At 40.3% G+C, this 13,284-nt stretch overlaps 1 protein-coding gene across 1 annotated transcript in view; it reads right to left on the bottom strand.

Annotated features, from left to right (window-relative positions):
- The window catches only part of LOC127523333 (galanin receptor 2a), a 50,500-nt gene extending 37,899 nt beyond the window's left edge, over window positions 1–12,601 (bottom strand). The window contains exons 1-2 of the mRNA XM_051913914.1: window positions 12,472–12,601; window positions 8,628–8,723 (exon numbers count right to left, since the gene is read on the bottom strand). The gene's annotated coding sequence lies outside the window, so the exon portion shown is untranslated. The remainder of the gene's footprint in view (window positions 1–8,627; window positions 8,724–12,471) is intronic.
- Window positions 12,602–13,284: the final 683 nt, after the last annotated feature.

Genomic DNA, 13,284 nt, shown 5'->3' with positions numbered 1-13,284 from the left:
AGTTTTACGGGTTTGGAAACACATGAGGATGAGTAATTAATGACAGAATTTTTGGGTGAACTAACCCTTTAATGAAAATAGCATCCACCAACAAGGTTGGCTATTTGCACTTAATAAAAATAGACAATGACCTAAGGCACGTAGTATGTATACTGTAAATACTCAAATTATCTACTACATTTGCCAAAATTACCAGAGCTTACTGTGCGGAATATTGTATCCCATAATGCAATGCACTCAATTGGACTTTTTATTGTGATAGATATTGCAAAATATCTGAATTTTTAAAATCTCTTTAGACTGATCATTTGATTGGACTGCCTAATGTTAACACATTTTTACACAAAATTGGAATAAAAATGCAATTTAGAAAATATTGTGTATATTATATATATATATATATATATATATATATATATATATATACACATACACACACACTGTGACACTTTTGTTTTTGCCCCCATTTTTCATGAGCTGAACTCAAAGATCTAAGACTTTTTCTGTGTACACAAAAGGCCTATTTCTCTCAAATATTGTTCACAAATCTATCTAAATCTGTGTTAGTGAGCACTTCTCCTTTGCCGAGATAATCCATCCACCTCACAGGTGTGGCATATCAAGATGCTGATAAGACAGCATGATTATTGCACAGATGTGCCTTAGGCTGGCCACAATAAAAGGCCACTCTAAAATGTGCAGTTTTATCCACCAGAGCTGTTGCCCGTAAATTGAATGTTCATTTCTCTACCATAAGCCGTCTTTAAAGGCGTTTCAGAGAATTTAGCAGTACATCCAACTGGCCTCACAACCGCAGACCACGTGTAACCACACCACCCCAGGACGTTCACATCCAGCATCACCTCTAAGATCGTCTGAGACCAGCCACCCGGACAGCTGCTGCAACAATCGGTTTGCATAACCAAAGAATTTCTGCACAAACTGTCAGAAACCGTCTCAGGGAAGCTCATCTGCATGCTCGTCGTCCTCATCGGGGTCTCGACCTGACTGCAGTTCGTCGTCGTAACTGACTTGAGTGGGCAAATGCTCACATTCGATGGCGTCTGGCACTTTGGAGAGGTGTTCTCTTCACGGATGAATCCCGGTTTTCACTGTACAGGGCAGATGGCAGACAGCGTGTATGGCGTTGTGTGGGTGAGCGGTTTGCTGATGTCATCGTTGTGGATCGCCAGCATGGCGCATCGCTTGCATGGCCAGCATATTCACCGGACATGTCACCCATTGCGCATGTTTGGGATGCTCTGGATCGGCGTATATGACAGCGTGTTCCAGTTCCTGCCAATATCCAGCAACTCCGCACAGCCATTGAAGAGTGGACCAACATTCCACAGGCCACAATCAACAACCTCATCAACAATGCGAAGGTGATGTGCTGCACTGTGTGAGGCAAATGGTGGTCACACCAGATACTGACTGGTTTTCGGACCCCCCCCCAGATTTAGACAGATTTATGAACAATATATGAGAGAAATAGGCTTTTTTTTTGTGTACATAGAAAAAGTCTTAGATCTTTAAAGTTAGCTCATGAAAAATGGGGGCAAAAACAAAAGTGTATATTATATATATATATATATATATATATATATATATATATATACATACACACACACACACACACATACATACATACAATATATTGCAGCTATCTTCTATGTAGGCAATAGAAATAAAGCTCCTTTTTATCTGAATGGGGAAAGACTAAAATCTCCAAAACTGTTTTTCACAATTACACTTCAATAACATATCATACTAACAATATCAATATCATATTTTTCTCATCCACATAGCTAAACTCTATTTGCCTCTGAGCCTGTCAGTATTTTCTGCACAATATAACCACACTATGACAAGTTGTTCGTGCAAATTTCCTATGTGCCTTATTTATTCTGTGTACACACAGAGAGAAACGGATGTGGAGCAAATAGGAAGCAGGATACTGTGAGAGGGTTCCCTCCTGACTCACACTAAATCGCAGAGGGGTCTAATTAAAGCCATGTTCCTTTGGGTGAGGCCTGAGTTCCATGGATGTATCTACAAATGCTACAAATATGAAAAACTTTCTTGGCTGCCGAAGGGCAGTACTGAGTATTGACTTGTTTGTCTGCTGTTCAGAGATGAAAAGCAGTGAAAACAAACAAGAGAGAGTAGAAGTCTAAAGCTGTCACGACCATGAAGAATTTCTGGTGGCAGATTCATGACAGATACCTACTTCTGTTTTATCCATTCAACCAAACAACAATACACCTTGTCTGTCTGTCTATCTAGAATAGCTATCCGATCATGAAAAGACTAGGTGTAAATGCCCTCCGAAACACTTTTGAGATGAATTTAAATCCGATCACTCAAACCACTTTAGGAGGTGGTTTGAGACGTATTCCAGACGAAACTGGACAAGTGTAAATGCATCTGACTGTTGAAGCCACATATGGAAATTTTACTCCTTCCAAAATGGTAAAAAATGAGAGCATGTTATAGGCTATATGGCATGTTATAGACATGAGATATAACAGGGCTACTACAACACACATTATTGCCGCAGATGAATATCTCTTCAGCAAGCTGACGCGCAAACTGCCGCAAATGAAACTGAAAGTTCAGTGTTACAGACGCTCAACACACAGTCATCTTCATTCAAAGTAGTGAGACTAATCTTACCAGTGCTGATGCCGCTCTCTTTCCTACTCCAGTCTTTGATCTTGAATCAGTAAAAACACATAAAGTGACCAAGTGTAAACAGGCCCATATTTGAAAATCTCCAAAAATTTATAGTCTTAACTTCTTTTTTTCACCTAAAAGTTAAGCGCAACAAATACAGCAGAGCAAACTTGTAAGCTATCAGTCAAACGGAAACTTGTGTGTGTGTTCCACAGCGGTCGTGCTAATGGTTTGTCAGAGCTGTGCACTTTTATTGACTTGCTCAGTTTAATTCTCACACTTTAATAGTATTTATAGCTTCTAACTTAATAAAACAAGCTGTGTTACTATGAGGAACGTAGATCTGAATGCAGGTGCGAGGTACTTTATCTGAATGAAATACATACACCTTTCTCGCTTTTGCCATAGGTTGCCGACCCCTGATCTAGAAAAACGTATTCAGGTAATGCATTCTGGGAAATCAAGCATTCTGCCCAAAGCCACTTTAAGGCAAGCCTCTATCCAAGGTTAGCAAAAAAGCATAACACACCAGCTTTTGAGGGAAAACAGTTTATCATTTAATGAATCGATAGCCTATCTGCAAATCTGATCTATTTTTAGAGTTTACACTGAAAAAAAATGCTGTTTTATAAGAGAAGTCACTGACAATTTTGCGACAGGTAGGATTTAGTTTATTGCAATTCTCACCATTTAGGTACTTATATGTACACTTTTAGGCAGGAACACACCAAGCTGACACAGACGAACTAGTGGCAATGAAAGCAGACTGCGGGGTTAGTTCAAGTCGGCCGCGTCTGGGTCCAAAGTTGGCCTGACACATCAAACCGATGCTTGACAGCCGACGGCCAAGTAGCACGTCCATTCTGCGCCTGCGTAAAATGAAATGCCTTTCCGTACCAGCAGGTGGCAGTAGCTGAACAGCCAATCAGAATGATCAGATCCCGACGGACCGGCGAGCTCCGACACCGATTCAACATGTCAAATCCTCCGAGAAAAGCCGAAGAGGACCAACTTCAGCCGACGGTGTGGAACATCCTGAGAAAACTTAGTCAGACGACAAACAAAAACTGCCCGACGGCCAACCATCGGCTTGGTGTGTTCCTGCCTTTAGATACCAATATGTACCTTTAAGGTACTAATATGCGCTCTTTAGGTACAAAGGTGTACCTTTTGAAAGGCTATCGCCTCAGTGACATCTTTTGTACCTTTTTTTTCTGAGAGTGTATCTATCTATTGAGAGAAAGGTATGCAGGTAATGCATTCTGGGAAAGGAAGTGTTCTGACTGTCTATCTATCTATAACTACAGTGGACCACCTAGAGAATTTGAGAATGCCATTAATGTCCAGGAGAGGTTGGCAAGGACTGACTGAGTCTGATGGCGATGGGATGTGAGGCAGAGCACTCTGAGCAGAACAGAACAGCTGTGAAAACAGACCAGTCTCACAATACAGACCAGAGCCATGGACTGCACACTACCCGTGTGGTCCAGCCTAACCAAGGATGACATCAAGGTGATCTGCAGCAGGATCCTGACATCTACACATCTTCTGCCACTACAAACAACTGCTGATTCCCAGAATTCCCAAAATAGCGTAATTGACTTTCTATAAATGATCAGTTTAGCATTTAGATGCGCTAAATACTAATTATTTTTTGTAATAGTTGTTAAGAATGAACTCCAATAATCATAGCTGTATGTTCAAAGTGAACTTAAATGCTATTTCTAGACCCAACGGGTGAAGGAGTCCCGTTCAAAAATAAACATCCGAGCAGAAGATAGATCTATTGAGAATGCTGTGCCCCAACCACAAAGCGTTCATGCTATGTTCACAAAATGCACAGACTAATTCATCTTGGGCTAATTAAACAAGCTTCTATTAGCGGCTAATTTTCTGCCATGGAAAGTCACCTCTTGATCCTGGGATCTAAAATAAGCCTGCTGACAACAAGAGGAGAAAACAGGGTTCAGGCCAATACAAATGAACTTCCAGCTGCCAAAACAGATCAAGCATGGGATCCTGGCATTCTCCCTGCCACTTAACACCACGTGCCAAATTTTTAATCACACAAGATGTGCATTAAGACATGTGCCATGTGATTCTGAGATGTGCCATGCACATGATAGATAAAGCAACATACACAAAATCAATACAGACTCTCCTCTCATGAGAGCGTTTTCCTTTCCTAGTCATAGACAAGCGTATGCTAGGAGATCAACTGGCACACACAAACAAACATGCACTCAAAAGTTGACTGACAATTACACATGCATCTCATAGCGTATGATCTAGTTTTATCTTCTGGCATCAGCTCTCAGCCTTCTTAATGTGGTTACAGCCACATAATTAGACTATATGGCTAACTAATTCCCAGTAGGATATTTTAAACATTTTCCACGGCTGCACACCTCACTGCACTTTAGCAAAGAAACACTGCATGGAAAAATCACTTTATCTACCCAACAAATTACAGGTAGATAGAACATTACCTTTACGAACACATCAAAATAAACAATTTCATGAATAAACCAGCATAACTGGGAATGTGCATTTCAACTTACTAGTTCTAGGTAATCTTTTGTTAAAAAACTATTTAAGTGAATCAGTTTGTTTGGTTGGTTCATGTAAATAAATTGGTTAAAACAAGTGATTCATCGATTCATCAGGTTTTAATCAGTTGGATAAAAACTGAGGCTGGAATTGACGGTGCTGTCACAGACACAAAAATCATTTCAGTTTTGCAGACCAATCCAGCAGTTTGATGGAAAAATTACATCGTGATGGGTCACGTATGAGTCACCAGTGTTGGTTTGTGAGTCCATGAATGCAAGACATCTGATAAACGGGATAGTCGTGTACTCCCACTGTTCTTTAAAGCAGCACAGTAGTATGCACACCAATTAGGCTACTATGGAATAACTATAAGAGACCATTCACATCAGTGGTAATTCACCCACAGCAAATCAAACATTTAGCAATTACAGAGAAGATTAAAAAGATACATTTCTGTTCCAAACATTAGTGACATTATAAGTCTGTGGAATACACAGGATATATTCGCCAACAGCGAGTGAATTGAGAATATTTCCTACTGGCTACAAAACTGTATTTTGCATCATTTTTATTGAAAAATATTTTGTCTTTATGCCAATGGAAAAATTTAGCAGTTTTTTCCTTGCATTTTTGTGGCAAACAGCGCAGGTCATTGTGTCACTCGCAGCATTATATATTAGCCAGTCTCATGTAAAACAAAACCTCTCGTAAAAACATTTATACACGTTTTGGTGGCTTAAAGCAAGTAATATATCACATATGTTCTGCAACAGGGAGTTCTAGAGGGGAAAAGAAACACTTTAGGCATCCTAGATAAACTTCTGATGCTAAAGACACTCTTGAAGGTTATTTAAACAGTTACAAACAATCCCAAAACTGAATCACTTGTTGCTGAGCAAAACACGTAGGCCTGGTTTCACACACAGGGCTTAGATTAAACCAGGAGCTGGATTTATACTTTAGCCTGGCTCCGCACCGCGAGCCTCCGCTGACTCTGTGCACATCTCCCCAAACAGACGAGACGTTTATACTTGACGCGCTCGGCGTTGTTCTATTCTTTGAAACGACAGGGGGCGACTCTGAGAAATTGTTCTCTAAATCAGCAGGAAGCAGCGGTAAGAAGAAGTAAGGTACACGTGACGATGTTTATTCTAGTAACTACACTTCACCAAAACCATACTGCAAAAAGAATCGTGTAAAACCCAGTAAACCTTGAGATTATTACTTGTGACATTAGAACAAACTATATGGATATGAGAACATGTATACAACTAAATTAACGATCTCTTAAATATTTTCTAATTTCACTACACATTTTAATTTAATTTCGTGAATATTTTTATTAAACATGGACCTTTATTTTCATTAAAAGGGATTATTTCTGGTATTGGTGGCATATTTTGTAAATGTAAGCAACTAATTTAGACATGCAAACTGGGTGCCGGGATGGTATGGTGAAACGTACATGCTCGGCCAGATTCGCCTCGCACTCGTGCATCTTCGTACATGGAGCAGCGTGGAAAGTAACAAAATTTTCCGTGCACACTGCCAAGCGAAATGGGTTCACGCGCACCAAGCGAACTTGCGTGTAACGTGTAAAGTATAAATCAGGCTTAAGGCAAAAACAATGGCACTGACATAATTTAAGACATGTCAGTGCAAGTTGCTTTCAGTTAAATCAATTTAAACATACATTTTAATCTGGGATTAGGTTTAAGCCTTGTCTGTGAAAGGGTAGAGTCAGAGTACTTGGACTGCAATTATAAATGGACGCACTAAGGTGGACTTGTATTTGAACTTGACACGGACTCTGACATTTTGGACATTTCTCTGAGTACAGTCAAATCCAAGTCATGTGTAACATAAAAGATAAAATATATATATATATATATGAAACAACATAAAATTAAGATAACAATACATACTCAATTGGTTACGGACTTGGACTCAAATCGGACTCGACAAGGAGTCGAACCCAACACTAAAAACATGAACTCTGTGCTAACTCTACTACAGTGTTCTGTAGGGATGCATGTTCACGTTAAGGGAACATGAGGTCAGCACAAGGCCCACGAGGTGTCATCAGCAGCATGTGAGAATCAGTTAAACATTGCTACGCCTTTGTCTGTACATCTTTACTCATTAACACGCAGCATGAAAGAGAACACATGGCAACAACACGTCTCTCGCACACACAACCGTCTGCTCATGGGAGGAAAAAAAACTGCTCGGCCTAAGAGCCAGACACGCAAGCTGATATATCGCGTTTGTGTGTTTTCAGGAATGGCTGCTGCATTTCATTTTTCATCATTTCCCTGCCCGCTCCGTGGCCCCCGACTCTCAGGGCCGCCCACAAACTGAGGACTTCATACCAGACAAGTGCATCACCTCGCGTCGGAAAGAATGAACACATCGCTCTCTAATGTGTTTCAAATGAGTGCAGGTATTTTGGAGAGAGTTGGCTTAGTGAAGTATCCCATGACACCCTGTACAAGCACCACGTGGCCCAGAGGAATTGTTTGGGCGTGCGGTGTCATTAGCATGAGACGTATGTACAACAATTTGCTAGCATATACAAATTACAAAAGCAAAGATAAATGAACACAGAAAAGAAGACAAACACTTTGTAATCTTAATGAAGCTTGTGGCAAATATGAAAGCCTGTGGTCACCGCAGCTGTTTCCCACTGAAGAACATTATAAACCATCGCTTAGACGAATGAGGTCTATAATGAAGTCAATACCTAAGTCATGAAACTGTTTTACAGTGAGCATATTTCAAGGTTTTGATTGATGCGTCAATGTGCTAAACATGTGTTAATTCAAAACGTTAAAATAAAAACTTGTCTACAAATCCTTTTGGACTCAACAGTAGATGCAACTCAATCCGCACGGTGATGTTTGAAGTGAGCTGACCTGCATGGACTCTGGATGGGACCCGCTGAGATGACAGAACAGAGAGACATCAGGGCCACTTGCTCCCCCTCACAACATCTCCTTTAATTATTTTTATAATGCAAGTGAAGAAGTGAATGGAAACTATGTGCAGCCTCCTGTGGTGGTGGAGGGGGTTGTTTCTTTCCCCTTATTATTCCCCTTCTTTTTCTGTGGTACTACTGGAGGGGTTTGATCTACAGTATAAACACATCAGAGCTCACTTTCTCTCCCTCTCTTTTTCAGGAGGGTTGTATGACTGTGAGGTCTAGGCACTGAGGCATTGTGAATACATTTCTGTGTCCATATACCTGTCCACATATCTGACCTCCAGTGAAAAACAGGAAACTGTGGTTCCATCTCGCTCTACTGTCTACACAGGCTACAAGGGTCCATTCTCAAAAAATTTTTTTTTAATATTGGTCTAAACAGACAGACAGACAGATATTTCCTAGAATGCATTACCTGTGTTCAATGTCTCTTCAACTTCTCCAGTCATTTCAACTTCCTGAGGGATGTGGCCAAATTAATACAAATTCCATCTTGAATTTTTTTTCCAACCTAAAAAAACAAAGCACACAGACATTTTAGGTAATTACTTTTTTGGTAGATTACTTTTACTATTCTCTGTTACTTTTCAGTAATGTTCAGCCACATTAAGCATCTCCTGCTGATTTACACATTATCATAGGTTACAAACAAGACATCTTTCCCTTACTACTTCTAAAGTCATTTTCACTCCTGGTTTAATTGCCTGTTCTGAATAAGAGTTCAATTCACCCGATGGTGTCTCATCACATTGTACTATTGGTTCTGAACCCTAGTACATTTTGTGACATCAACGTGAGTAGCAGTGGCAGCCGTTAGTTTTATTCATGTATTTTGTCAGCTGCTGCCTTCCACAGCATCACTATCCTTAAATTGTAGTCTTTTTTATTTCCCTCCTCTTCTTTTGTTTTAGCAGTGTGCCCTGACTTTGACCTTATTTGTCTGTACTGTCCTTAATGTTCTCATTAGCATCCATCTCTTGGTTCTATCTCTCCCTCCTTCCCTCCTCCTCCTCAAGCGTCGTCCATCCTCACTTTTTCCCCGGTCAGCATGTCATTATGCTTACCCACCAGAATGTGGAATCACTCCACTTCATGCAAGCAGAAAAACCACAAGTTGTTCTAGCTGGAGCGTGCCCAAACACTGCCAGTCCTGACAGTGGCTTTAGCTTGCACTTCCCCTGACTTCGTTCTCTTCTAGGAAATTAGAGAGGAGAGTAAAACGGCTTGCGAGTGCTCTGTCTGCTACCTCTCACAGTATGTTGGCGCTCATCCATGGGGTTTTGTGCTTCTACTAGAGGATTCAGAAAGCTAACGCCATGAATGAAAGACTCAGAGAGATTGTGCACTGTAAGAGCAGTGGTCAGGGGCCAGATGCTCTCAACAATGGTGGTGGTCAGGTAAAACTCTACAACGGGTGCTGCTGTGGAGGGCCAACAGAGTGATATCATCCTTCCTCTACCTGAGAGAACTGGCAGTGATGGTTGAATGCTTTTACTGGATGTGCATGCATGAGGGTCGCAGGCAGGTTCGTGTTCCAGTACGATCTGACCACATGGGTCTGTGCTCCCTCACAGGCCATAAAAACCATGTCCAGACGCCTCGTGTATTGGCCAACAGATTAAATCGGCGAGGAGATGATTTCCAATATCAGCCCTTAGTTTGAGAGTCGCAAAACGAGGGCAGCTTTAAAGTCACAATGACCAGTGATAAGCGTCAACTGCCGGTTCTGCGACACCTGCAGACGTGGCTTGTCTAGGACGTGTAGGATTCAAATGAACCGTCTTCACATTGTGTGTGCTAGAAATGTGCTGCCCCAGCATCACCAGAGCAGGTCAAAGCGCCAGGCCAACATTTCCCATTACGCTAACAAGAAATATTTTCATTATTCTTTTGGTTTGTTCATTTTTTATTTGTCTGGTAACAGCACATCTCAAGTATTCACTGCTCAGCTCTTTCCAAGCCAGGAAATGCACAACAGTGAAAAGAGAAGAAAAGAGAATGAGAATATTGGGAATATTAATTTCCCAAACTATGTGGATATGATAAATATCAGGCATCAATGGGTCATTAAAATATTTTGCAACCAAGACAAAAAGTCATACAATGCAGTAGAAATTCACAGCAGTAAATGAGGAAAAAAAAGTGCAAAAATTGTACCTTTCAGTGTGTCATTGGGACACTGGGATTTGGGGTGATTGGGACATTGAGATTTGTACTTTTTTGACTAATATGTATCCTTTAGGGGTAGACATAGTATAAAACTGTTCATTTGAGGGTACTGCTCTAGTGACAAGCTATTTTCTGAAAAAAATAAATAAATAAAAAAAAAACATACCATATCCATGAATCTGAACTGAATATACATCTGGAGGTTAGAATAAAAAATTGGGTGCTAAACAGTAAGGAACCAATAACGCTGCCTTCTTTCTTAGTATTTGACAACCATTTGGTAACAAGAAACATGACCTAACAAGCTGTTTCTAATGAGAGCTATTTCTGCCCCTTACCCATAGCGCTCTCCTACTCAGTTCTAGCGGGTAAGATTTACTGTTTGGTTTGGAGTTCAAAGCCATAGCAGTAAATTTTTCATTTACAAAAGAGGACAGAAGAAGTGAACAGTACCCTTGTTATGAGCCGAGCTGTTGCGTTTTTTTTTCTTCTTCTTCTTTTTTTCCCCTCCTTTTTATTGCAGGGGATTAATAAGACAAGCACTGGAACACCCTCAAAGCCAAAACTTGACTGCTCAAGACCTGCTTAACTAGCTAAATCAAAATAAATTATCTTTAAAAAGGTAAAGCTCTAGAAGGGCGCTTGGACATCAGCCGCACAGTTTAGCCTTCGCTACCCAGGACCCCAGCGGGGCTTAATGGGCTCAAAGAGGCCAGCAAGGTTGGAGAACAAATGACTGACACCAGAAAAAGACAAATTATGAGAGAGGGCAAAGAAGGTTATACCTCCATCCCAGCTTAAAGTGCAGCCAGCCAATCATCAACCAACACTGCCAGCATCATAGTCAGTGAGTGTGCAGGGGTGAGAAAGTCTACAAAGCTACAAACTCATTCTGTTCAACCTCAAATGACCCCATTGGTGATTGAGATCTCTGCTTTACTAAGAAAAGAAAAAAAAAAAGAAAATTCTGTCATCGTTTACACACTATCATATCATTCCAAACCTGTAAGAATTTATTTCTTCCGTGGAACGCAAAAGATATTTTAAACAATGTTGAACTAAGCTTTCTTGCTCAGTAAATAAGACTACTTACAGATAATTCATTTTATGAATAAAGGATTCTGATTTAAAAGAGCTGTTTGTGCACAGTTGCTGTTGTTTTTGGCAGCAGTTATTCACCGGATGATGGAGAAGGGCATATTACTTTGAGAAGTAATACATTCAGGTTTCTTTTACCTCACCTGTTTGTCTAGAATATGTATATGGACTATAATGGCTGGGATTGGGAATTTGTCATTGACAGATCCTTAAATATATTTCATTGCCAGGGTTGTGTGCTAAGAGAAAAGAGAGACATGCAATGTCCATCATCATTTCGAAAAAAAGTCACCTAAACACATGAAACAAGAATCAGCCTTCAAACACAGTGATTTGTCCTATCTGAACTAAATATTGCGCAAGCACTGACCGCCAGATAATTAAAACGATATTACGTGTACGAGAAAGTGAACAGTGTGGGAAAATATCATGGAAAATATTAGCAGGATGGAAAATGTTACAGGTATTTGGATTCCATGAGATACTGTAATAATATAAAGCACTTTGCCTTCGAGATGACAAAACTTCCAGAAAAACATTAGATCTCTTCAAATCCCACCTACTCACACACCACACACATAAACACACACACATACACATTTCCCTAATGAGTTGGTTTGGCTGCAGTTGTATTCGGGCAAATTCGTGTATTATGACATAACCCAAAGCCCTCCGACAGACCTGAACTCTGAAGCTGTGTGATTTACACAGGCCTCCGAGGACTCGCTGAGAGAAATACACCGTTTCTGTCCTGAATTTCACTTTCTCTTTGTCTCTCATTCTATTGCTCTCTCTGGACATCTAATTGTTTAAGGGTATCAAATTAAAGTTTAGATAGAGGAAAGACCAACCTCAGCTGTGTGACTAAGTGAGTGTTGACAGGACAAAGAGTGACAAAGTGTAAAAATTATGTGGGAGTTTTAATGAAATTGTGAGTGTTTGAGAGAATGAGAAAGCAACGGAGAAAAGTGTGTGAGTGGAGGAATAATTACCTGCAGATGTTGGTCTTTGTTGGGGGGTATAAATCTCTAACCACATCAGAAATTATCCATAAAATTTACAGCTTAGGAAAACCATGTGTGTGGCTATTTAGCACCCTAAATCTACAAAGCCTTCTCTAGCACTCTCCCACAACAGGACAGCGAGATGAGGGGGGCAACGTAACGGAAGGAAATGAAACCACCCCTCCCCTCTTAATTGTTTTTATGTAGCCAATGCAACCTGCCCCCTTGCTGACATGTGAATGGAATAAATCATCCAAAAGAGTGAAATATACTATTAATGTTAAATCTATCCTGCTGCAAGCCTAACAGATGAAAAAAGTTCCATTATAGGAGGTAAAATGTGAGACTATCAATCAATATAATATGGAAAAATGGCTTAATGATTTGTTAAGACTGGGTAAGATGTTCTGTACATGTCGTGATTTAGACAAGAAAATATATTTGCCCATAAAGCTATTACACAAAGTTTCCACCAGAGCTGGAATCAGTCATACATCTGAGATGCATAACTCCAGACGCATCATTCCACTGGTTGTCTGTTGATTTACACAAACATGTGGTTCTGGGCTACTGTGCAATGACTGAAAAGATGGGAATCACTGGACTCAAAATCCAAGATGGTGGCCAATCTCATGGGCAGAGAGTTCTTAATCAACTCTACATGAGGCTAGAAAGCAGAGGAAAAAGATTTGTGTCTCTGGAGTTCAAAGTTTAAAAAAAAAAAAAAAAAAAGTACAACTTGAGCTGTTGGTAGTGCGAGAGCATTTGAGTGCAAGTGTGGTTATCTGCAGGTAAGAGTAA

This window comes from Ctenopharyngodon idella, chromosome 12, assembly GCF_019924925.1.
Source record: "Ctenopharyngodon idella isolate HZGC_01 chromosome 12, HZGC01, whole genome shotgun sequence".
Taxonomy (NCBI): domain Eukaryota; kingdom Metazoa; phylum Chordata; class Actinopteri; order Cypriniformes; family Xenocyprididae; genus Ctenopharyngodon; species Ctenopharyngodon idella.
The sequence above is the reverse complement of the archived record's forward strand: the minus strand, read 5'-3'. Positions and strand labels throughout refer to the sequence as shown.